Here is a 26,326-nt window from a genome sequence, read left to right on the forward strand (position 1 = left end):
GCTGTAGCTTACCTTCCCCAGCATGTAGACGGGGGCAGTTCTTCTGGCAGTTTCCCAAACTGTACAAAAGTCTTCTACTTCCATTTTCTGCGTATTTGCAGTCATGTAATGTACAAGAAGGCAGCACAAAGCAGCAAACATGCACCATCAACAGCTGCACGAGGTCCACTAAACTAACATCCTAATACCCATGGGTGAGTGTCACCCTGTCACCAATTATCATCTCCACCTTATTCATAACAACTTATCAAAAGGGGTCAATCTGGAGATATTCATGATCAATGGAATTTCAATTGCTCAATGGTGTCACTGGGGTCAGCTCGTATGAATGTAGCCATGTGAAGGGGAGGTCCAAAATAAAGTATTAACAGTATAGTAAACTACTGCTAGAAATTGGGTTTCTGGTCGGCAGAGGTGTGCACACTGTCCAAACAGAAACCACAATTCTAGTCAGAGTAAGTTAGATACACACCCTAAATTAACCTGTGCTAACCCTCTGGTAGCTTGGCTCTCAGCAGTCAGGCTTAACATAAGAGACAATGAAGCATTTACAAAGAACTGGGGGAGCGTGTCGTCAGCCTCCTTGGCTTAGAGACATGTTCCGCCACTTCTGAAATTCAGGGCTGCACCATATTTACATGGGAAAACCCACCCTCCCTGGCACAGAGTAAGGCAACATAGTGCCTTGTCATACTCCATATCAATGAGGCTATGCACAGCCACGCAAAGTGGCTTTGCATGGCCAAATAGACATGTATGATAGGTTTACACCATCAGACCGTCAGAAAAAGTGACGTTCCTGCAGCGCAATCCGCTCATATATAATGTGCCCAGTATGTAAAAGGATCAGAATACATGTTTAGCACCTAGCTGTCAGGATGAAGCCAGAAGCTTCCACTGGGAAATCATAGGTTGTGAGTAGGAAAGGTAGAAAAAGGCAAGAAACATTCTTCAAATGAAATTCTACGAGTCCAAGACACATTATCATAAATCTATACACATCAGTCATTTAAAAATATTGGGTGTAGACACAACACGGCCTGCCGTCCTCTTGCCTACTGCTGTGCATTGTCACAACTGTGAATAGATTCTAGTGATGCAATACCGGAAGTCCTGTTGGAAGTCATCTGTAGTGGTCCCACTTTCTGCTTCTTCCTGTCTGGATGTGCTGTTGCCTAAGCACACAACACCGTTTTCGGACACCAGATATAATGCATTTTTTTATTGCCCACACAGAAGAAAAGATACATGTGTTTGGAAAGCACTGATATATTTCCTCACTCACTTCCACCCCCATGTTTTGTCACCTGGGGCTCTTTCCAGTATACCTTTAGGGTTTCTTCGTCCTTCCTGTTAAGCTCTAGAGCTCAGTAAAATGTTTAGGACATCAACGGTCTTGATGGTTGAACCCACAATCCACAAGGGGTGACAATGTCAGGATCTAAGGAGGAGCAGCAAAGCGATAATCATCTTGGAGAGAGAAAGAGAGACAGTGAGGTTGTGTGGGTCTATACATTTATGAGTCATCTGATGACTATCTCTGGCATATAACAATCTTTCACTATGAATGGTGTTCATCCCTGGTGTATGATGACCACCTCTGGTGTTAGACCATGGACCACTTGCACTGGTCTATCTCTGAGATTGTCATACACGCCCAAACTTTTGGTCTTGCAGGAAAGTATTTTAAATTGCAGTGACAGGTAGACGTGATTTGCTCTTCTAACTTTTTGTTTTTTATTCACATAGGGCAGGCCTATCTTTTTATGCGTGGAGAGTCCACATTCTTTTATTTAAGTTTGATTTATTGAGAAAAAGAAAAAAGGGGGGGGATGAGGGAGGGGGGGTGAAAGGAGAAGAGTTGCAATAAGAGGATGAAAGAAATAAACAATACAATGATAATAATAATTTCATAAAAAGTAAGCATTACAAGCATGAAGAATTATGAACATATCAGAAGAGTACAGATACAGTAAGTAGAACATAGTATATTGAGACTTAATAAGTGTAGTAATCAAATAATAAGGTAAAACAGGTAATAAGAAAATCACGGGGGTTTGCGAACTTCAACTGTTCCAGGGTCAGGAGAGGGATGAGCAGGGGCAGAGGAAGAGAGGTATGTTACCAAAGGAAGCCAAATCAGGTCACGTTTGATAGCTAGGGAGATAGGAGACACATAGTTGGTGTCTAAACGATGATTAAAACAGACTGCATTCCACCAAGACTGATATGCAATATTTGCAGCCTGTTTCCAGTTAGAAGTGACAATGTGAAAGGCTACAGCAATGAAAAGATCAAGTAAAGGGTAGTGATTGGGAGAATGAGGGAGGTCTGATGAGAGGGAGCCAAGAAAAACTAGTGAGGGCGAAAAGGGAACCCGAAATTGGAAGATCTGTTGTATTTGCCGCCAGACCATCTACCAGAACCGGGAAGTAGGAGGGCACTCAAACAACATATGTTTAAGATCAGCAGAAAGGCAGGGACAAGACCAACAGGTAGAGGGAATGTCTGGTGAAAAACGGGACAAAGCAAGTGGAGTAAATAAAGTTCTGTGGTAGATAAAAAATAAAGTTTGGGTAGTGTTAGCAGCTCTAGAGGTCTTATGAAGTTTAGTCCAAATTTTATCCCAAAGAAGTACATGCCAATTCTGAGAAAAATCCGACTCCCATGCAAGTTCAATGCGAGATTTTAATCTATCAGTAGTAAAACGGAAAGAATTGTAGAGAGCGGATGCAGAAGGAGAAGTCTCCATCAAAAGGGAAGTGGATTTGCGATCTAAAGGAACATCATTGGAGGATGAAAGAGAGCGGAGATAGGAGAGCAAGACTGGATAAAGGGAATTGTATTGCGAAGGGGCAGAAGCAGGCAAAGAGAAAAGAGATTGAAGATTCTGGAAAGAGAGAGGCGTACCCTGAGAGAGTAATTGAGAAATCCAACATATTCCTCGAGAGTGCCAAGTTTTCCAATAAATGGTACGATTGCGGATTTTGAGAAGGGAGTTATTCCAAATTGGTTGTTCATGAATGGAGAGGAGGGATGGATAGGATGAAGTTAAGTAAGGAAAAAGAAGATTACGAGAATGTGAAAGAATAGGCGAGCGAAGACGGGTGAGAGAAGATGTAAAGGATAAGAATTCACGGAAAGTAAAAGGAGAGATGAAAGAAGATTCCATGCTTAGCCAGACCGGAAGGCAATGAGATGGAGTAGATGAAAACCAGTGAATCGATTGCTTCATGGAAAAAGCCCGATGATACTGTTTGAAATCCAGAAAACGTACTACAGAGTGAGTTTTGTCTTGACGCAAAGAAGCAAGAGCTATTCGAGGACGTTTACCGTTCCATAGGAATTTCAGTAATAAAGAGTCAATCTTCTTAAAGAAAGAAAGAGGAATGTGAAAAGGAAGCATGGAAATAGTATAGAGAAGCAGGGGGGATAGCATCATCTTTATAGAGTTGAGTCGACCCCACCAGGACAAAAAGAGCGGATGCCAACGAGTAATAGCCGTGTCCATTTTCTTGTAAATATAATCAAAGTTTAGTTTGAGAGTGTCAGATAATAAAGGAGCAAACCAAACCCCTAAATATTTGATTTTAGATGGTTGCCATGAGAAACCTGTAGAAGAAAAGAGATGCTTCTGACAAAGAGGATTTAAAGGTAAAATTTCACACTTGTCGGCATTCAAGCGATATCCGGAAACTGCAGAAAAAGAAGAGACCTGCTGAAGAAAAGAGGGAATGGAGGTGGCAGGATCGGAGCAGTAAAAAAGAATATCATCGGCATAAGCCGAGAGTTTGACTTGCTGGGAACCAAAAGGAAAACCAGAGATAGTGTCATCTAAGCGAATTTTAGTAAGAAAGGGTTCTAGGGCTAAAACAAAAAGTAAGGGAGATAGGGGGCAGCCCTGTCGAACCCCTCTATGTAAAGAAAAATAATCAGAGGACATCCCATTAACAAAAATAGAAGCTTGAGGATCAGAATAAAGTAAAGAAACAATAGGAATGAATTTAGGGGGAATACCAATCCAACGCAAAGCTTGAAACATGAAGTCCCACCCTATCCGATCAAAAGCCTTCTCCGCATCTAGAGAAATAGCTGCGAAAGGTAGAGTCAAGGAGGAAGATTTGCTAAGAATATTAAGAAAAACCCGGGTGTTATCAGAGGAGAGACGTCCCTTGACAAAGCCAGATTGCTCTGGACCAATTATGTCTGGTAAAATGGGATCCATACGAAGTGCTAATATCTTGGCTAAAATTTTGTAATCAGTGTTAACCAAAGATATTGGTCTATAATTTTTGCACAAGGAGTGATCCTTATCTTCTTTTGGAATTAAGCAAATTAAAGCTTGTTGAAAAGAACCGCTAGAGGAACCAGCATCAGAGAAAGATTGAAATAAGAGTAAGAGTTTAGGAAGAAGGAGAGAGGCAAAGTGACTGTCAAATTCAATAGTGAACCCATCAGGGCCTGGAGATTTACCATGACGAAGTTTAGATATAGCAAGAGAGATTTCAGAAAGCGAAATGTCCTGTTCCAGAGCATGAAAGTCAACAGGTGAAACCGAGGGATATGGACGAGATTGGAAGTAGGAAAGGAGATCATCAGACGTTGGAACCCGTTCTGGGGTATAAAGAGTGTCGTAAAATTTGGCAAATTCAGTGAGAATATCTTTATCCTTAAATGTGGATTCACCGGAAGAAGTTTTGATAGATTGAATTTTTGTACGTTCCTTACGAATCCTTAAGTAATTGGCTAGAAGTTTTCCCATCTTGTTCTTACCCCCATAATATCTAGAATTACATTTTAGCAAAATGTTAGAAGCAGCGTCTGTTGTGAATTTGTTAAAAGAAATTTTTGCTTCAATAAGAGCTTTAAGGGAGGTATCAGATTTAGAAGCATAATAAGCAAGTTCTAGAGCTTTAATATCAGCCAAAATTTTCTCCGACTTGGCCTCTCGAAGTTTCTTCCGCCGAGACACAAAATTAATAATAAAACCCCTAGAGGCTACTTTGAATGAATCCCAAACCATAACAAAAGGGGAGTCAGGGGTTTGATTTAGAAGAAAAAATTCCTTGGCAAAGGCAGTGAATTCGGTACAAAAGGAAGGTTCCAAAAGTAAAGCATTATTAAATCGCCATCTGCCAGAGTTGGGAGAAAAAGGGAATAGGTCAAGATCTACAAAAACTGGGGCATGATCAGAAAGTAAGATGGAACCCATTTCAGAACAAATAGCGTGTTGGGACAAGGATTTACTGAGAAAGATGTGGTCAATGCGGGATTGGGATTGATGAGGAGGGGAGAAAAAACTATATTCTCTAACATCAGGATTGCACAGTCTCCAAATATCTACTAAGGCATTGTTTTGAAAGGAGTTCAGAAACTGCATGTGCATTCTAGAGGGAACAAAAGTAACTTTCGAGCGTCGGTCAAGGAAGGGATCAACAACCTGGTTACAGTCTCCTGCGAGAAGTATGTAATCTCCGGAAAGGGAGGACAACTTGGAAGAAATAGCAGGCCAGAAGGATCTATCAATCCCAGTAGGAGCATACACATTAAAGAGGGTGAGTGGGATGTTATTGATGAGCAATTTAACAATGAGCCACCGACCATCAGCATCACATTCATGAGTAATCGATGAAACATTCAACTTTTTATGTAACAAAAGTACAACACCATTTTTCCTAGAACTCGTAGGAAAACAAAAAACATGACCCACCCAACAACGTTTAAGTTTCAAAGCCTCCAGTTCAACCAGATGAGTCTCTTGAAGGAGGGCAATGTCAGTTTTAAGTCTTGCTAAGTGGGAGAGAACCCTTTGTCGTTTAATGGGATTATTTAATCCCTTAACATTCCATGTTGTTACACGGAATGAAACAATTTAGAATAACAACTAAGTGCAACATGCACAGTAATGCATAAGAAATACAATGGAGAAAAGATGAGAAGAATGGAAAGGAAATGAGAAAAAAGAAGGAGAAAGAGAGAAGATGAGAAAAGAAGAAAAAGGAGGAGAGAATTGTTACAAGGATAAGATTGAATCCGAGAGTGAAGAAAAGAAGAACGAAGGAAAAACCATGATAAATGCAAGAGAGAGTTCAAGAGTGAAAGGGAGAGAAAAAGGACAGAGACAAAAATATACAAAGAGACAGTACAAGTCCAAAACGAACGATTGAGAGACATACTTACGAAACTGAAATCCGGAACAGGGTTGGGGACGGTGGTAGCGGGAGACAACGACGACAACAACCGGGGCCGGCATCGAACCTCTATTACCATAAATCCAATGGGTAAGATAAGAAAAACAGTAGGTGACATCAGGATGAGGATGAAAAGGGATAAATCTGAAGAAATAAGAGAAAACATTAGGGACAATACGAGGATTTACAATAAAAGACAATCATTCTAACGGAAACGATAAGGAAACACAAGCAAAGAAGTGATGCACAAAATGTAAAAACAACAGAGTGGTAAATACATATTGAACAAAAACGTTAAAGGAATAGAACAAGCAACGTCAAAACAGAAAAGCTGAACCACAATGTTGGAAAATCAATAAGGCAATTAAATAATAAAGGCTGTCATCCAGGTCTGAAAAATAAGGCAATAAACAGAAAAGGGAAAGCGCTTCATCCAGGTTTGGAGGTATCCATAACCTCAGAACTCTGCTGGCGAAGGAAAGCTTGCAAAGCCGCAGGATCTTCGTATGTAGTTGTTCTGTTTTTATAGGTGACCTTGAAAAGGCAAGGATGTAAGAGACCATATCTGGCATTGATGGCTCTTAGCTGCGGCCGTAGGTCTAAAAACTTTTTCCTCCGGTCAGCGGTGGCTTTGGAAACATCTTGCGAGAGATAAAGACGATGGCCTTCCCAAATGATTTGCTTCTTGAGCTTGGCGGCTGAAAGGACCTGCAAGAGGTCGGTGTACTGCAGGAACAGCATGATAACACCCCAAGGCTTGGAGACTACTTTAGGACCGAGTCTATGGGCTCGCTGGATGTTAATGGTGGATAAGGCCAGAGTGTCTAGGATCTTCGCAAGGAAAGATTGGAAAAAGATGGTAGGGTTGGACCCCTCTGTGAGCTCCGGAAGACCATATAAGCGTAGGTTGTTCCTGCGGTTTCTGTTTTCCAAATCCTCTGTTTGACGTCTGAGCAGAAGGATCTCAGCCTCAATTGAAGGAATCCGGGAACAAGTAGAATGTAAAGAATCCGAGGATTGCTCTAAGGTCGTGACACGCGAGTCCAGAGAAGTCCATTTCTCCTGCATGGCCTGCATATTTTTTGTGGTCGCTTCCATAAATTGCTTAAAGGCTGGCAGTTCTTCCAGGATAAGATCCACAGAGGAAGTTGAAGTATTACTCCCAGGGGAAGGCGGGTCCTTCTTCAGGCGCTTGGATGTAGTCAAGGAAGACTGTACCTTACCCCCGCTTTGAGCCTTAGGGATAGCCCCATGAGGAGAGTCCGACCTCGGGGATTTGCCGTCATCCATTTCCTGAGTAGGTGAGTCAGAATCAGTGCCAACAGGTAACTTTGGTAAGTTGGTGAGTTTCAAAGTGCGAAGCTTCCCCATGTAATGGCACCAGAATAATGGAAACGATGAGAAAAGGTCAATATAAGGTATGAAAACTTCCTGACAGGGAAAGGGCACAAAGAGCGATGAAGCAAAGTCTCAGTATGAAGCCCTGGGCAGGAGATGGAGCCACACGCAGCACAATAGCAGGTGAAATGTCGGAAAGAAGACCATGTCTGGCAATGCAGTAGTAGGATTAAATGAGGCACACCAGTACTACGAAAAAGTCATAGATAGCTCAGTGACAATCTTCCAGGCAAGAAACATGCGCTAAATACGCAATGATATGCAATGAGCGTGGCTTGACTCTCCAAAGACCTCCCTTAAAGAGGAACCTCCTGTCGCAGCGCCTCAATTCACAGCAGAGCAAAAGGGTGAAGGCACATGTTGAAAAACATTGCAAGAAAGCATTCCAATTCATTTCACAGCCATGGCAGAGAAGCGGAGTAGGCGAACAGTGAGGAGAAGCGCTGCAAGCGCAAAATGGCGCCAAAACCAACAGTGAGGAAAGCGCGAGAGAGAGAGCGCCTCAGAAGACAATACACAGCTGAAAAAGGCTCACCAGTATTGGGCTGTGTAATAAATAGTCCGTTGTTGAGGAGGACGTAACAAAGCTTCCATGTGAATAAGCCGGTCACCTCCGAAAATCGCGGCCGGCGCTCAAAATGCGGCTGCAGCCGCGAAAACGGAGCCTCCTCACAGACGTCGTGCAGGATGCCGGAGCTCCCGGTCTACGCCGCCATCTTGGCCGGCGTCTAAGCCACGCCCCCCGAGAGTCCACATTCTTAAATATACTACTAGTGAAATACTTTTGTGAATAGCAAAACAATCGTTAACGTAAACAATCGTGTAAGTTAATCTTTGTGAATCAAGCTCCAAGCTGTTTTTTACTTATACAAAAGCTTTCCAGTTCTTCGTTGTGAGAATTAAGAAATATATTTGTTTTTACACTACTTGAAATTTATTGATACTACTTCCTGGTGAGATATGGTTGGTAGACTTATTTCTGATTTTTTTTATTTGGACTGCTAGTCAGATGGGGACCACAAACCAACCCCCTTAAGTTTCAATGCATTTCTCCATAGATTCAGGATAAACAAAATGCCATTATGCATCAGGTACTTTGTGTGCTACTGTAGCCATGTGCACTTTACCAGAGAAGTTCCTCTAAAATAGTAAGAATGCCAAAAGAAAATAGAGACAGGCTAAAGAAAAGATCCAACAAAGGTTTTTAAAATGGCTTATCAAATGGAAAATATCTCGGTACAAAATATAAGCAAATAAAAAAATATCATTATACAAAATTGAGTTGGTGAGGAGGAGGTACAATAATTTTCAGTATTCACTGATCAGTACCGATAAAATCGTCATTATTAATCTACACTTGTGGAGCATCACCCATGTAGATAATATTCTAACAGTGATTACATTTCGATAAATCCCCTTTCATTATCAGTATGCTGTAGCTTACCTTCCCCAGCATGTAGACGGGGGCAGTTCTTCTGGCAGTTTCCCAAACTGTACAAAAGTCTTTTACTTCCATTTTCTGCGTATTTGCAGTCATGTACTGTACAAGAAGGCAGCACAAAGCAGCAAACATGCACCATCAACAGCTGCACGATGTCCACTAAACTAACATCCTAATTAATACCCATGGGTGAGTGTCACCTTGTCACCAATTATCATCTTCACCTTATTCATAACAACTTATCAAAAGGAGTCAATCTGGAGATATTCATGATCAATGGAATTTCAATTGCTCAATGGTGTCACTGGGGTCAGCTGGTATGAATGTAGCCATGTGAAGGGGAGGTCCAAAATGAAGTATTAACAGTGTAGTAAACTACTGCTAGAAATTGGGTTTCTTGTCAGCAGAGGTGTGCACACTGTCCAAACAGAAACCACAATTCTAGTCAGAGTAAGTTAGATACACACCCTAAATTAACCTGTGCTAACCCTCAGGTAGCTTGGCTCTCAGCAGTCAGGCTTAACTTAAGAGACAATGAAGCATTTACAAAGAACTGAGAGCGTGTCGTCAGCCTCTTTGGCTTAGCGACATGTTCCACCACTTCTGAAATGCAGGGCTGCACCATATTTACAAGAATATGGTGCAGCCCTGCATTTCCCCCTGTCATGGTGCTATGTTTAGAAGCCTAGCACCAACGCAGGCACCCTTGCACCATGGGGTGTCTGCGTTCAGGGGAAGATTTTTATGTACAGGAAGGTCCCCCGCCCAAAACAATCTTTAAAAGCCAATTTGTAACTTCTATGCGTGCTGCTTAATGCAGCACACACAGAAACTGCAAAACAGCACTTTTAAGAAATGACCTACATGTGTAGGAAGGGGGGCCTCCTTGTACATAAACAATCATTTTCTGTTTTCATGTGTTCTGCACAACACAGCACACATGAAAATAGCAAAAACAAAGAACAGAAAGCATTTCTCCTTGTTGCGTCAGGGTAAGACCAGGATTTCCTGGTCTTAATTCTGGTGCTGCCTCCTATTTATGCCTTTCTAGTAAAGAGGAGACAGCATCAGAATCAATGGGTGTTGCGGTGGACCGCCTACAGCAACACCCATTGATCTCCCCTTTCACGCTAAGCATAGTGTGAAGTGAGGCCTTATTTACAAGGCAGCTTTAAGCCCCCTTAAGTAGCTTAACCCTGCCTTGTAAATAAGGCGAGGCCCCTATCACCATCACAACGTCACTAAAAGAGACGTTGTGATGGCGATATGGACTTATAACTATGCCCCTATGTGTAAAGCATTTGTGCAACACTTCAAGCAGTAAAACAGTTAAAACACCATACAAAAAGGTAAAACACCTAGCTAGAAAAATACAGGTTAATTTAATGAACAAAACAAGAAAAATTTAACAAAAACCAATAAGTATACCCGAGTTATGAATTTTTTAAGAATAAACTGAAATATAGTGCTTAAAAGCAAAAAGCAACAACCAGGGCTATCTGGTTGCGCTAGACCCGGTCAAATCCAAATGTTTGTGGCGACCATGATGGAGCGCAGGTCAGATGCAGGGGCCAACCATGGCCCGCTGCAAAGTACCTGGTTTGTGTCATCAATGAAGCTTCAATGCATGGAGTAGAGGAGGTGATGCTTCATCGTCAATCCTTTGGATGTAGGTGATGTGTCAGTTCTGAGCAGTGCATACCCCCTGCACTGTGCCCACTCCAGTGTACATGCACTCTCCTATCCCTGTATTTCTCATAATAAACAGCCAACATGTGTTGTGGTTATAGTGGTCAATGTTGTCTGCAGTTTTATTACAAATACATGCATATACTATGCTCATAAATCTATGACCCCTGGTCATGAATCATCATTTGCAAACTGTCATATTTGGTTGTTATAAATCATATACTTTGCTTGTCATAACACTTTGTTTGCCGTAAATCATTTGTACCTCACAAATTTGTAAATCACACCAACAGTTCATTGGTCAGTTCTTTTGCAGGCTTAGCTGCTTTCTTGTCACTTCTGGGTCAAACAATTGTTCGGTTGGTTTCCCACACTCTTTGCATGCTGGTGTAGCTTTTCCATGAAGTTAGACCCCAACTCGGCTCCTTGTTAGTCTCATTTGTGCCCTGCATCCAGTGGGGTCTGGATCGCGAGTGCGGTCTCCGTTTGCTATCCCCGTTTTGTCAGGCCTACTCACCCTGCCATGAGGCATCCCAAAGTGAGTGGCCCTGCTCCTACACACCTCCCTGTCGGTGTGTCTTCATAACCAACTATTGTACCCTTACTTCTCCGCCACGCTGTCAGGGAGGCTAACATCTTCCTGCGGCTCCACCATGCGTCCTCCTATTTTTTCTTTTTTTTACTTGCAGCCTGCCAGAGCCATTGCGCCCCCCAGGTTCTCCCAGAACACGCGCATCCCATCTTCCGATAGGTGAACTCCGTCCCGCCCATAGAGCTCTGGTTGGCCTTGGAGGATGAGGCCTTGCCTGATGCTTTCCAAGCTGTTGGTTTTGCAGAACTTGTTAACTGCAATGTTCAACTTTCTCCTCGAGTTTTCAACTGCCTTGTGTGATTCGGCCCCCAGCCACACCATTCTACTGATCAGCTCGGACCAAATGATGGATGTATACCAAAGCACCTCGCTGCCTCTGTTATGTCCATCTTGATGGCCTGGAGGAGTGCCTTCCTCCCCCTTTGGGCTAGGTCATTATCACCAAGGTGGATTATCAAAATGTCCGGGTGCCAAGCTGTGTCCTCCTGCAGGCCCATTAGATGCATGTGCTGACTGGTCTTCCCTTCTGCTGTGGCCCCCCGCTGCCACCAAGACTGCATCCCGGATAAGACCGAGTGACCCACCACCCATACCAGGCGGGGTCGCCCCCCAGCTGAAGCAATGTTCACAAATGTCAGCCGGCCTCTTGCACTGGAGGCTGTGCCACCCCATTCAGCAGCTCCTATGACTTTTGCAAAGAGTTTCTACAGTAGTTGGGGTCTCACATAGGTCCTGTATGCCCCAGACCGCCATCTGCCTACTGCTCGTATCCCTGCCTCGGTCATCCCGTGTGGTGCTGTTGATGTTGCTGAGCCAATCCTAAATGAGTGGGTGCCAAATGCTGCTGGGGAAGCCCTGTTCTGGCGAGGGCCTGGCACATCACTGCTGTGAACTGAAATGTGCTGAGGAGGCTTCCATCTTCATGCTTAAAAAGTGGACCCTCCCCTGCTGGTCGCACCACCATGTAAGTTAGGAGGCAGCAGACAGCGCAGTATCTGTTGTCCTTGATGCACTTCAACTGCACTACCACCCCTTTGCCGGCCTGATCAGTTTTTGACTGCCTTAGGAGTTGCTCAACCTCTGCTAAGCCGGGTTTGACATTGGCTGCCTGCAAGCACCGCCCCGCTAGCCCAGCCCTCCTGGGTGCTATTCGCTTGCTGAGGCAAAATGCCCCAAAGAACACGGTTGAGAAGGCCGCCTTGAAAAGTTTTTGCTCTGAGGTGTACCTTGTTATTGTCCCTTGTGTGTCCATGAGCAGGCCCAGTCTCATAAAGTCTATGGGTCGCCTGCTATTTGCCTTCACTCCCTCTGCCCATTTCCACCCTCTCATTGCTGATTTGATGTAGTGAGAGGCCATGGAGTCCTGACCGTTGAAGGAAGTGACCCGAATCGAGCCACCCCGGCCGCTCGCGACCACCTCTCAGCCTTTAAGAAATGAAGTCAGTGAAGCAGTAGAGAATACAAACCAAGTTATTTATTAGTAATTGTGCTGCATCCGAGTCCAGTCTGACCAGACTCTTGTGATGACTGCAGAGGGACTGGCTTTCAAAAGCATACAGGTAACGATTATAGGTTTCAACATAAGTACACACCACCCAGTAACTTTCCACAGAAGGCAGCTTTAGACAAAAGGGCTCACAGAGAAGAGTCTGAGACCGGGCACACACTATCTCTCTGGCAAGGTCGTCCTGTTTGTACTTGCAGCTGGATTAGTGGGAGCAAAACTCTATCTTAAGGGAAATGTATGTGCTAATGAGCAACTTTCTCAAGCTTTCAGCGAGGCCTAACCTTGGAGACACAAATACATCAGCACGGCGTTGATTCCTGCTCTTACTAACAAGTTCTTCAGAAGCAGGTTCCCGCCAAGACCTGAATTAAAAAATCAACACTTATTGAGTATATCTTCTAAGTGAGGGTTTCCCGTTTTTCCGTGCTGGTTTGGTGGCTGGATTTATTTAAGGTTTCCTTTTTGCCCCAGTCCTGATAAGGCCCCAAAACAAATGGGCTGAAATGCGTAGACTTACAGTTTGCAGAAGCCCTAACAATTTTGAATTGAACCAAAAAGAATTACATAGCACAAGTTAATGTAGAAAGGGGCCTATATAAAACATTTCCCCTTGTTTGTGTTGTTCATATGGGCTATCCCCTTGCGGATTGCGAATCATATTAATTGTAAAGAAATCTTTTCTTTTCACATCCATACAAGAAATCAGGGTAACAAGGACTCTTTTTGTTGTACAGAATAAGAGTGATGGTTTATATATTTTGGATTCATATGTATATATTTCATGTATTACTTTATTGAATTTGTGTGCAGATATTGCATGTATTGTTTAATCTAAACAAATATACATATAGAAACAAACATTTGGATCACGTGCTGGTGTGTGTTTATGAAATAAAATGAATTGTTTTGGACACTAAGTTCCATATGAGGTATTAATTTAATTTTCCTTCAAAAAATTTGTTGATTGTTGATCTATCCTGCCGCATCAATTTCTTGTATTTTTTTGTGATATTGCCCAGGTGCGGATGGAGTACTGGGGCAAACCCCCTTTATTCTAATAATACATTTATTATTGCCAGCAGGTAAGGGCCATGTAATTCTAAGGGAAAAGGGGAAGTTGAAAAAAATGCTCAAGCATGGGCAACATTTGGCTATCAATGAAGGCTATAACTCTGTGTAGTATGTAATAAATACATTACAAGACTAGGCATACATCTTTAACATTCGAAAATGCCCTCACCAATGCACATCATATCACGGATGTCCTGCATCACCATGGCCTTGTTCTTAGGGTCATGTTCCAGCTGTTTGGGGCGGGTTGTCAACATGTGTACACAGCAGGCACAACAGGCAGGAAGGCAGTGTATGCACAGACAACATGTCAAAATGAGACCAGCTATGGCAACAAGGAAAATTATAATATTCCAACCCCAAAATGCAAATAGGACCCAAAACAACACTGATAATGTCCATGTACCTGTCTCTTGGCGCATTTCAGCTGATAAAAAACCTTTTAGTATAAGATAGTCTATGTGTGTCCTTATGCAGGGCTAAAGGCACAAAAACATGTCCAGGCAGTGGGAGTGTCATACCAACCAAATAATGAATAGGATATTTCTCATTCAGAAAACATATCATCCCCTGTACTGCTGTTAGGAAAATCACTGCAATTGCTACAAAGAGTTTTTTCTCTTTTTGGACCAGCCCCGCTCTAAACGCGGTGCTGCAAAAGGTTGCTCCTCCTCAACAATTGGATGGGCAAAAGGATACATTGTTATTGGGGGAGAAATGCAATACAATAGAATTGGTGACTAGGGAACAAGAGGATGGGCAAATATCTTCTTTCCAGCGTCCTTCAGAGCCTCGCTAGGAGACTCCTATTGTTCATCTAAAGTGCTGCTAAATCCCACGCCATCCAGGATAGGGTAACTCCCTTTTTGGGAAAACACCCTCAACTTATCCTGTCCAGTGTCTCGGACAATGCACCAATCTCCCTTTCCCCAAGCTATCGTTGGTACCACGGGGGGGGGGGGGGTTGTACATAGACCCTATTCTTCATCCATGCAGTCCATCCCTACTAATCTGACTTTTCCTTTGGTGGAGAAATTGTTACTCCTGGATAGCTCCTCTCTGTCTTTTTTTTGCTTCATTGAGCACTTCATTATCTGCAGATCTGCCTTAGCCATATTCACTTCAATTCTCCCATACAAGCAGCCAGCTGGGCATCACGTCCGGGCCCCTCTACTGTTACTGCAGGGCGTCCTGGACCTATGTGTGAATAGAATACTAACTTTCAGTTAACAGGCAAAGATAATTTTGTTTACCGACAATGAGCAGTGGTGTAAGCCTCAATCCATTTACTAAGCTCTTAAAGAACAATCAGGACATACTTCAAATCATTGCATCTATCTATTCCTATATCATCCATCTGAAAAACCTCAAAAAGGAAATATTTGTGTGGTGCGAAATTATCGCGGGGGGCATAAAGGTACCCTTTCCAGGATTGTGCATCATGCCCACCATACAGTGCATGGGCTGGGCAATGGGTCATCCTACTCATGGAAAATACATATGCATCTGGCAACATTCTGTTTTCTTCCCTGGCCTATCAATTCACCATCCCTCGTCCCTTCAACTGTGCCATACTTTCAACTTAGGAGAAAAACAACAGGAGTGTAACCCACAGACCGGATTGAGATCTGGGTATATATGTATTTTAAGCAACAATATCTCAATCAGATTCAATGAGAAAGGCAAATATACGTGCATGTATAAGACATTACAAGGTCGCGAAAGAAAGCGAGACTCTCTATATAAATTTTGGAAAGTACATGTAGCGTCATATATTAAAAACACATCTTATACAGGACAGTTGTAAAAGCACTGTTGGCATAAAATACAATGGCAACCCAAGGGGGCTTTCTGCACTTGGTGCTCGTGAAACAAAGAGTGACGGCGCGAGTGACAGGTGAGAAAACACAGCAAAGGACGCAAGGTGACAAAGTGAAAAACAATATGTACAAAAGCAATGGTTCGTCATCAATGAATGAATAACAAATTCTTGTTTGGGAAACAATGTTGAGAGTGCGCCGTGAGTCACGCTCTACGTTGGGTCGACGGCGTTTCGATCCTATTTAGTCAGGGTCTTCATCAGGACCGGGTTGCCAGTTTGGAAAGTGCTGTGTGGGAGAAGAGAGGAAAAATGAGGGCGGCGGCCGGGAGGAGTTGGGCGGAGCTAGCGCGGTGTCTCTGGGGGCAGAGTTGGTCAGGGGGAAGGGTTGTGAATGGAACACTGGGGGGCTACGAGTGACAAAGGGCTGGACCGGGGAGGGCAAAGCAAGAAGGGGGAATGGGCCGAAGGGATCAGCAGACAAGTACACGTACAGTGGAGCCACCAATATTTAATGAGAATCAAGTTGTAGTCAGGTTAAAAACGAGCTCAGAGGAGGAGGAGCCCAGAGCGCGCCGAAGATGGCCCCTTAGGTGAGCAGCTCCGCCGTGACGGAACTCTCACCCCATCATCCTGACCTCATCCTGGCACGCTATCTCGCCGTTTGAGCAGTGGAACCCCGCGGCACCATCCCCCTGTAACTCAGGTCCCGCTGTGACACTGCGGACCGGAGCGCCACGCTAGATTGCTTCTGGCCTCCGTGACGTCTGGAGCCAGGGGATTGCATTACCTCAGCGGCTGGCCGCGAGCTTGTCAACAACCGCGGCCGCGACCGGAAGTGACCCAAGGTGCAGGGCCTCCCGAGTGCCTTCTGTCGGTGAGGGGGCGGACCTTGCACCCGCGGCCGGGGGGCTCTTCTGTGCAGCACAGCTTAGTTTGGTGCTGGTTGTTGGCGCTGGGGCCCCTTCCTTCTGCCCCGAGAGGACATGATTGCTGTGCTGGGGCCCAGAGGCTCTGAAGCGGGCTGTGGAGGTGGCGGCTGGTGCTCCGGTCTCACTTGTGTGGCCGGGCCCCCCCCCCCTTCTGGAGCAGATCCGGTCCGGCCGGTCTGTAAGGGGCTGGGACCCAGGAACTGAGGTGGAGGGCCTTCTGGACACTCAGAGTTGGGGACTCGAGTGTGGTGAGTGATTGGCCGTGAATCCTGCTGCGCCTGTGGCTTGCAGATGGCGACGGGCTCCCCTGGGGCTCGGTGAGAGCTGTGACCGAGGCGGTGAGGGGCACTGCCCAGGCTGATCCCTGACCCCCGGACTGCACTTACTGGCACAGACGCCTCCTCGGACACTGTGGGCCCTGCAGGCTTGCGGGGCAAGACTGACCTGCTGGCGGCCGGGGCTCTGAGTGGCGGCTAAGGTTGATGTAGCAGTGACTGGGGGTCCGTTTTGTGAGAGCTGCTTCGACTGGTGGAGAATCGGGTGCCCCGACCTTGAGGAATTTGGGCTCCCGGGGCCTATTGGCCATATTGCTTTGTCAGGGGGGTCATTGCTGTGACATCCTCCTCCCCTTCGCTTTATCCCCCTCTGGATCGCTGGCGGGCAGACACACAGAACCGGTGAGTGCATAGCGACGATCCTTGACCACTGACCGTCCGGCTTGATTGTGGTTGGTGCATGGAGTTGTGCTGATTGGTGGGACCATGGCCCTCGATCTGTTCCGCCACTGGAGCTGCGGTGGATGCTCAGTTGACGGAGCTGGGGTGCTGAGGGGTTGTCTTGGAGGCTCCGTGCCACCTTGGTGGTCCTGTCTGGGATCCCGAGATGGCGTCCAAACCTGAATCCGAGAAGCCTCAGTCCCGATCCTCCAGAGGTCCCCGCTATGTTCAAGCTAACAAATTGGACCGCTACACGACGTCCAAGGGGTCCCCACAGGACCTGAGGAAGGTGCAAGAATCCGGTAAGGAATCTCATAGCCCGTTGGCTGAGCCAACGCTTCTGGATGTTATGGCGGCAATCGATGGGGTTAAAACATCCCTGGGGCAGAAAATGGAATCGCTCGACCACAAGTTAGACACTGTCACCATTGAAGTCAACCTCATCCGAACTGATCTCACCAAAACTAGTGAGAAGGTCAAGTCTCTCGACATAAAAACGGCAAGCCTGATTGACGATGTAGCGGCGTTGCAGGTGGAGATGCGGGGGCTCCGGAAGGCTGGTGAGATTTCTAGTCTGAAGCTCGATGACTATGAAGGAAGGGCTAAGAGAAACAACGTTAGGATAGTGGGGGTTCCCGAAAAAGTGGAGGGGCCTGCCCCAGACCTGTTTGTGGAGGATTTGGTACTCAACAATCTTCAGCCCAAAGGATTGAGCAACTTCTTAACGGTGGAAAGGCCTCATAGAGTCCCGGGCGGTAGGCCCTGGTCGGGGCCCCCACGTCCGATGATAGTGAGAGTGCTGAATTTCAGAGATCGGGAAGCTATCCTGCAGGCCTCTAGGTCCGGAGGTCCTTTGAAATTTGCAAATGCTAATCTCTCCTTTTTCCCGGATTTCATGCAAGCGGTCCAGAAGCAACGTCAAGGTTTCCTGGACATTAAGAGGAGACTCAGGAAGAGAGGTATGAAATATGCCATGATGTTTCCGGCCCGACTGAGGATTGAACTGGATGGTAAAGTGTGTTTTTTCAATAATCCGGGAATCGCCTCGGATTGGTTGGATTTGCACCCTGGGCTGGAGTCTGAGGCGCCGGGGAACATGGAGGGGGGTGAAGTGTTGGAGCAGGAATAGGGGCACGTTCCCGGAGTGTTTGCGGGGTTCCCGATATATGTGATTGGTATTATGTAGGTAAGAGATGTGTGCAGTTAATGAAAGGGAGTTCTGTGGAGGGTTGGGGGGGAGTGTCCCTAGGAGCGGTCTTCCTCCTCATTACTATTTTTAGTTGGTTGATTAGTTACAGTGGTGGGCGACAGGCACACTGCAAGTTGGGGTTAGGTGTAAGCCAGGAGCAGGGGTGCAGGGAGGGGGAAGGAGGGTTGGGAATGTTTTTTCATTTATTGTTGTTGTGTGTGTTATTTTTTGATAGTGTTTTTTTTTAAAAATTATTTTTTGTACTCAGGTGATAATATTGCTGTACTTTGCCTTCTGCAGGGGTCCAGTGGCATAGTATAGTCGAGGGTCGGGGATGAGAGTGTTGAGTTGGAATGTAAACGGTTTGGGTGACAAGATCAAAAGAGGGATGGTTAATCAACTGGTTAGGAGGCACTCCCCAGATGTGATTTTATTGCAAGAAACGCACTTGGTGGGCAATAGGTGCATGGCCCTTCATAGGGGAGGGTATACATTGGTGGTCCACGCCGGATTTACTACCGGCTCCAGAGGTGTCAGTATCCTGGTTAAGAACTCGTTCCCCCTATCAATGCAGGCCACATGGATTGACCAACGGGGTATAATGACAAAGAACAATCCCAGGCAAAACAAGATTCAACAATGCAATGAGGGCCAGCAAATTATAAATGACAATGTACTAAAAAGAGTTTGGTATTAAAACAAACAATTTTTTTAAATGATTTTCCTAATACAAGTGAATTTAAAAAAAAGCGATATATGTATATTTTGATCACAGTTTACAATATAACACAAATACATAAAATACAGTTTAAAAAGATGGTAAAGGTGAGATAGTGACGGTTTCTTCAACGCGTTTCGACACGAAGTGTCTTCATCAGGAAAGTACCATCATATATTTAATCTAAAACTAAAATAAACCGTTTTTAAAAAAAACATAATTTCAGACTTTTCTACATTAGTACATTGTAAGTTGCTGGTATACACATTGTCATTGTTCTAATTTAATCATATCACATTGCCGTTATTGAGTTCACGTTTAGGGAGGACCCTAGAGTGGGCCTAAAGCTTTATTTTGCTGAGTGTTAGATGATGATATCTAGGATATACAAACACAATTGTTAACAGCCTATTTATTGGACTCTGCTATGATGTTGTGTATGCAGCAGAAGACGAGATGGAAACTTATAGCTCTCTAATATCTGATCGTTATGAGCAAAGAACCCACTTGGGTGAAACAAATTGGCATAAAGGTATTCTTTAACCTATACTCTATGATGTTCAAACAGAGGGTATATATAGCGCTACCTTGACGTTACCTACAAAATAGAAGGCAATAGAGGCTAAAAATTGAGAGAGAAACCCTCTGCGCCTGTGTGAATTTATACATGATCTCACCTTAGAGAATAAGAATACAGCACAGCAACCTCGGGTTCTCATAAATCCTTGGAATGATTGTTGACCAACGGGGTAGATATGCCGGTGTCTCCGGGCAAGTGGGGGGCCGGACGGTTACCTTTCTATCTATTTACGTACCGCCTGGCTTTCAGGCAGAGACTTTTCGAGATCTTAGCACTATATTCCTTACACTGCCACTTGGCGGCCTAGTCTTGGGCGGCATTTTAATTCAGTGATTGACGGGGAGGTCGATCGGAGTCCGCCCCGGGCACGCAGGCCGACGCAGAGATGGCTCTCCGAGTTCCTAGACACGCTGGGACTGGTGGATGGCTGGCGAGTACGAAACCCGACCTTGACGTATTACACCCATGTCTCGGCTGCTCATGGTAGCTTGTCTAGGTTGGACTATTTGCTTCTCCCCGCGGGCATGGTGCCCATGATCCAGGAAGTAAGGTATCTTGGTCGGGGAATCTCGGACCACTCCCCGTTATGGCTTTCCCTCACTCTAGATATGCCTATGGTTGGCAGGGTGGCTCCTATTGCCGCCTGGCAGTTGAGAGACCCGGTCATAAAAAGGGAGATCCTCCGGATGTCCAATAGTTATTTTGAGGAGAATAAAGGGTCGGTGGATTCCGTGCAGTCCCTTTGGGAGGCATATAAAACGGTTGCCAGATGTGAAGTACTATCTTTGGTGTCCGGTATGAAGAGGGCGAGCCAGGCGGAGGTGGTGCGGAAAGAGTCGGAGGTTATGCTCCTGGAGGAGAAGGTCGCCAGGGCATGCATGCAGGCGGGGCTCCATTTGTTGCTCCTGCGTGAGGAGGAATGCAAGAATCTTGTTAGGAATAGAGCCGTGGCACAACATAATGCTGTCCAGAGCCGTATCTACAAACACGGCGACAAAGCTTGTAAACTGATTGCATGGCTCGAACACTGGGAGGGCGCGTCCAGGTTAGTGCCTGAGCTGTAAGAGCTGGGATCAAGTAGGGTCACGGAGCCGCAGGCTGTGGCGAATGAGTTCTCTGCTTGCTCCCGAAAGGTCTACATGGCCGGTAGTGACTTCACTGAAATGGACAACGCCGAAATGATTAAAGATATAACTATGCCGCGTCTGACGGAAGAAGACAGGGATTATCTTGACTCGGCGTTGTCGGATGATGAGGTTGCTCAAGCTATTAGGCAACTGCGACCGGGTAAAGCGACGGGACCCAATGGGATACCCATCGAATTGAATAAATTGAATGCCAACAAACGTGCCCCCCATATGCTTGCCATTTTCCTTGAAAGTAAAGAAAAAAGGGAACTCCCTTATGATCAGCAGGTTGCCAATATAGCGGCAATACACAAGCCCGGCAAGCATCCAACACAATGTTCCTCTTATAGGCCCATATCACTCCTCAATGCGGAACCCAAGATACTGGCGAAACTCTTGGCCACTAGTTTGATCAAGGTGATCACTACCCTGATTCACCCGGATCAGTCCAGGTTCATGCTTTATCGTAACACAGCACTTAATCTGCGAAGGCTTCACGGAATCCTTGGTGGCTCCTCAAAAATCCACGAGCCAACGGTGTTGGTATCCCTAGACGCCACTATGGCCTTCGATAGGGTAGAGTGGAGTATTATCAAAGCTGGTTTTCGGGGATGAATTTGTTGGATGGGTGCGCCTGCTATACGCGAACCCCCTGGCAAGAGTGGTTGTCAACAATTGCAGGTCAGGCGATTTTCTCTTTGGAGAGGGGTACCAGACAGGGGTGTCCACTGTCCCCACTGCTTTTTGCTCTGGCCATGGAGCCATTGGAAGCCTGGGTTAGATGGGATAGGTCAATATGGGGTTTGAGATGGACGCCCGACTGGGAAGACAAGATCTCCCTGTACACGGATGATGTTTTACTTTACCTCACTCACCCTAGGGAATCTTTCCAGAATTTTCTCAATGTGCTAGTGATTTTTGGTAGGTATCCTGGACTAGCTATTAACTGGACAAAGTCGGTGCTTTTTGTATTAGTGGGGAACCCACCGGTGCTCCCCGCGGCGTGCCCTATTCATATCGAGACTACGGGGTTCAAGTATTTGGGTATATTTATCACACTGGATCCGAAGGTACGGTATGATAGAAATCTGGCTTCTCCGGTGAATAGATGCAAGAAGGATGTGGAGCGTTGGAAGACTCTTCCACTCTCCCTGCTTGGGCGGGCCGCCCTCTTCAAGATGATGGCTCAGCCCCGATTCTTGTACGTTTTGCAAAACTCGATGGACCCGGTACCGGTCGCATACTTCAAGGAGATAGAGGCTCTCCAGAGACAGCTCCTCTGGGATGGTGGGGCCCAAATCACCTTCAATAAGCTGACCCTTCCGTGGTATGATGGTGGAATTGGGCTCCCAGACCTGCGGAAGTATTATTGGGCCTCACAGTTAGCAGCGGTGAATAATATTATCTACGGAACCCCCGGGGATCCGGGATACGCTATGGACTGGGGCAAGGCTCCGGGTGGGATGATCGACCAAGCTTTATACGCTAGACCTGGGAGGTTTCCCTTAACCGGGCCAACCGCACATGCCGTACAGGTATGGCACGCTGCCAATAGAGGTCTCGGGTGGGAGGGCAAATTGACAGGTGCGACCCCCCTCTTGAATTCTGAAAGGTTGGGCAGTTTGTGGAGGTCCAAGGGATTCGATAGCTGGGACCTCATTGGGATTACATAGGTTAAAGATGTATGGGATAAGAGCTCAGTGCTCCCGTTTTAATCCCTAGTACAGCAGTATAGGTTGCATCACAACGAATACTTTCGCTATCTGCTGGTTAGGCATGCTCTCAACACTCATGTTCCCAAGGGTACCGAGCTTTCGGAGGCATCTCCTCTTGAGTACTGTGTGCTGGATTGTCATTTTTCCTGAGAAAACCATCTCGCTTATCTACAGGAAGTTAGTTAATAACTCGGATGACCCCTTGGTGCGGCTCAGGGCTCAGTGGGGTGCAGATGGGTTAGAGCTTGATGATGAGGATTGGACAGAGGCGGTTTCATCCCCAAAAGTGGAAGCCATCCAGATGCGGCTCCGGCTTGTGCAGTTAAAGATTTTGCATAGGTCCTACATCACGGGGCCCCGTCTGGTACGAATGGGGACAGCTGAGAGTGGTGACTGTAGAAGATGTTGTGGGGAGGTCGGGACATTGATGCATATCCTTTGGCATTGTGACGATATCCAGGAGTATTGGACAAAAGTCCATGAGGAGCTGAGAGACGTTTTAGGTGTTGAGATCTGGCCGGAGGCTCGGAGATGTCTGCTGAATGTGTGGGAGCCGACTGATCTGAATGTTTACCAGAATCAATGGGTGACTCTGGCCTATATGGTGGCCAAATGTAATATTGCACAACTCTGGGGTGCCAGTCAGCCCCTCAGGCTTACGAAATGGTCGGAAGATCTTGGTTGGTGCATGTTCCGGTAGAGGTCGGTGTATGTGGCATGGGGCTGCCCGCAGAAGTGGAGTAAGGTTTGGGATGTATGGAATAGTCACCGGGGAGAAATATGTGAGCCACCAGTGACGAGATTAGGCTCCAAAGCACAGGAGTCCCCTCGACCCATTTGTTGCTGATGGTTATTTGATCCTGAACTGTGTTGCTATACTCCATGTTTTGAAATTGTATGCATTCACCTGAAAGTTGATTTTCTTTTTTGGAATGTCTATCTGTTTAATAAAAAGAAATTAAAAAGAAAAAAAGCTCAGAGGTATATAGCCGCAGCCTCAATTTGGACTCTGCTTATAAAGTCGGCATCTAGTGTACATGGGATGCCCTCAAGTATTCTTATACCCAGGTTTATTCAATCTTTAATAGGGAATCTGGCCTCCCTACTCCATCTGTCGTGAACTGGCTCTCAAAAGATCTTGAGAGCCGGTTCACGACAGATAGAGCAGGGAGGCCGTTTAATGGAGAGTTGCCTTTTCACTGCTACGGAGGACCCTTATCTCTTCCCTGAAACCCCTCACTTTCACTTCGGGCAATCTGGATGCTCCTGCAACTGAGTCTAGCTCTGTCCCCAGCAATGTGATTCTTGTTGCGGGGCCTACTGTTTTCTTTGCAGCTAGTGGGATCCCCAACTCCCCAGCTAACTCTTGGAATGCCCGCTAATGTGTCACCACACTCTGTTGACCTTACGGGGCCTGAGAACAAAAAGTCATCGGGGTATTGTAGTTTACCCCCCGTGGGAGGCCTGTCATGCAGTGCCCATTCCAGAAAAGTGCTAAATTGTTCAAAGTATGCGCAGGATACTACGCCTCCCATGGGCTTTGCTTTGTCAATGTACAGAGCCCCTTCCCATTGGAATCCCAAGAGGTGAAAACTTGAGGGATGAACCGGGAGAAGACCCACTCAATGTCTGCTTTTGCCATGAGGGCTCCTTGACCTGAGGACCATACTAATTTGATTGCATTGTCGACTGTAGCATAACCAACAGAGCATGCTTCAGCGCTGATCCTGTCATTCACTGATATCCCCTCAGGGAAGGAGAGGTGGTGAATGAGTCTGACTGGGTTCCTTCTTGGGAACTACCCCCAGGGGAGATATTAGCAATCCCTTTGTTATCTGAAGAGGCAGGGCGCCCTCTAACCTACCGAAGGATTTCTCTTTTTCTAGCTTTTTGTGAACCACCTCAGGGTATGTAGTGCTGATTTTCTAGTTCTTTGCGCCGCCCAGCGGGAGTGGACCCTCAAATGGTATAACAAAACCTTCCTCAAAACCTTGCATGAGCATGGCAGCGTCTGTCTTGTTGTGGTAGTTGATGGCTAGCCGTCGGAGTTGCTGTGTGTTGATGGGGGACTTGGCTAAACGATAGTTGTGTACTCCCTTTAGCCCTCCTCCTTTCATGGCTGATCTACTGTTTTCTCTTCTCTTTTTTGTTCCCTCTATGCTTTTTCTTGCATCTGCACCCTGCTGCTGAATGTCCTCTGCCACATGTGGAGCATATGTGATGGAATTTGCAAGAGGCCCCCCAGGTGCATTAGTTGGAATAATATTTCCAGCGAGTGGCAGACGGCCCATTGGGTCAGGCCAATATTCTAAATGCGTCTAGCCAGTTATCAAAATTCCTTCCTTTCCGCTCCCTTCCCCTTTCCCTTCTATCCTCATCTTTTTTGTCACACACCGTCAGGTCCAGCCCATCTAATTGAATCTCTAACAGTGAGAAAATGTCAATAAAGTCCTTCATCCATAAGCTCTCCCTTACTGCTTTGGGGATAATGTTTCCTAGCCCCTTGGCCCTTGTGGTCATTGATGCTGGACCTGGCGAAGGCCTAGTGTATGCGTCCGGGGCCAAGGGTATTCTAGCTGGGTCTTTTGCTGTGCCTGTGCTGTCCCATTCTGCTACGGGGGACCCTAAATCCCCACATGTCTCCTGCACGACCTGCCCTTGCAAGCAATCCTGTCACGTGCAGCCCCGGTCTATCAAGTGCCATGGTAGCCTGGATACCCCCCTTGAAGTTGTGGGCCCGCTGTCCATAACCCCTGTGAGCCCAACCCCTTAAGCAACAATGGTGCCATTGATTTTAAGTGTTCCTGCACTATTGTACCAATATGCTCTCCCTTGTTGCTGCATTGCTGGCGTCACTGTTAGCTCTTGCCATCTCCGGGATGTATACAGGTGGCAGGTTTGTCCTCTGGCATCCTTTTTTGGCCTACCGGAGGACGACGGCGGGACAACAGGTACAAGGCAGGCACTGACCAGAAAGACTGGTCATCCCCTTACCGCTTCCCTCCAGGAAGCCTTGGCTAATAACCCAAAGCGTATGCATGAGAAGGGAATCCCCCTCTCACATATAGAAAAACGCCTTAGTGAGTGTATCACATAGTCTGTACCACAACACTAAGTCTGTTTTATTTCACCACACATTTTAAAAAACGGTCCTGAGGAAAGCCAGAATACTCTAAGGCACTGGCTGAAACATGTCGACCATCTGAAGGACGCAGGGGGCAGTAACTCGCCACCCTTACGCGTCCTGTAGCCTTACTTTTAACCGCTGGTGACGGCCCAGTTATTAAAATGTAATTTACCCTCGGGTACTGGGACCACCACCAAGCCGTTTTAAATCACAACTCACTCAACCTCACTCACTGCACTCTCAGCAATATACCAGCTCCGCTGTAATCAGGCGTCGTAGCACACCCGGGACATACTAGGTGTCACTGGGTGGGCCCGATGATGAAGCATGCCACCAACTAAGTTGGTGGGTGAGGGCTTCATGAATACACCAACAAGGTGCCCGTGACAGAACTAATTAGAGTACTGCAACACTTTGGTCAACTTAAGCTAGTCCTCTTTGATTAATCACATCCTTTTTTGGCCGCCATTGTCCGCGGTGTTTTGGATGCTGTCCTCTGTCTCTTCCTGGGTGC

Source organism: Lissotriton helveticus, chromosome 7 (assembly GCF_964261635.1).
Source record: "Lissotriton helveticus chromosome 7, aLisHel1.1, whole genome shotgun sequence".
Classification (NCBI taxonomy): Eukaryota; Metazoa; Chordata; class Amphibia; order Caudata; family Salamandridae; genus Lissotriton; species Lissotriton helveticus.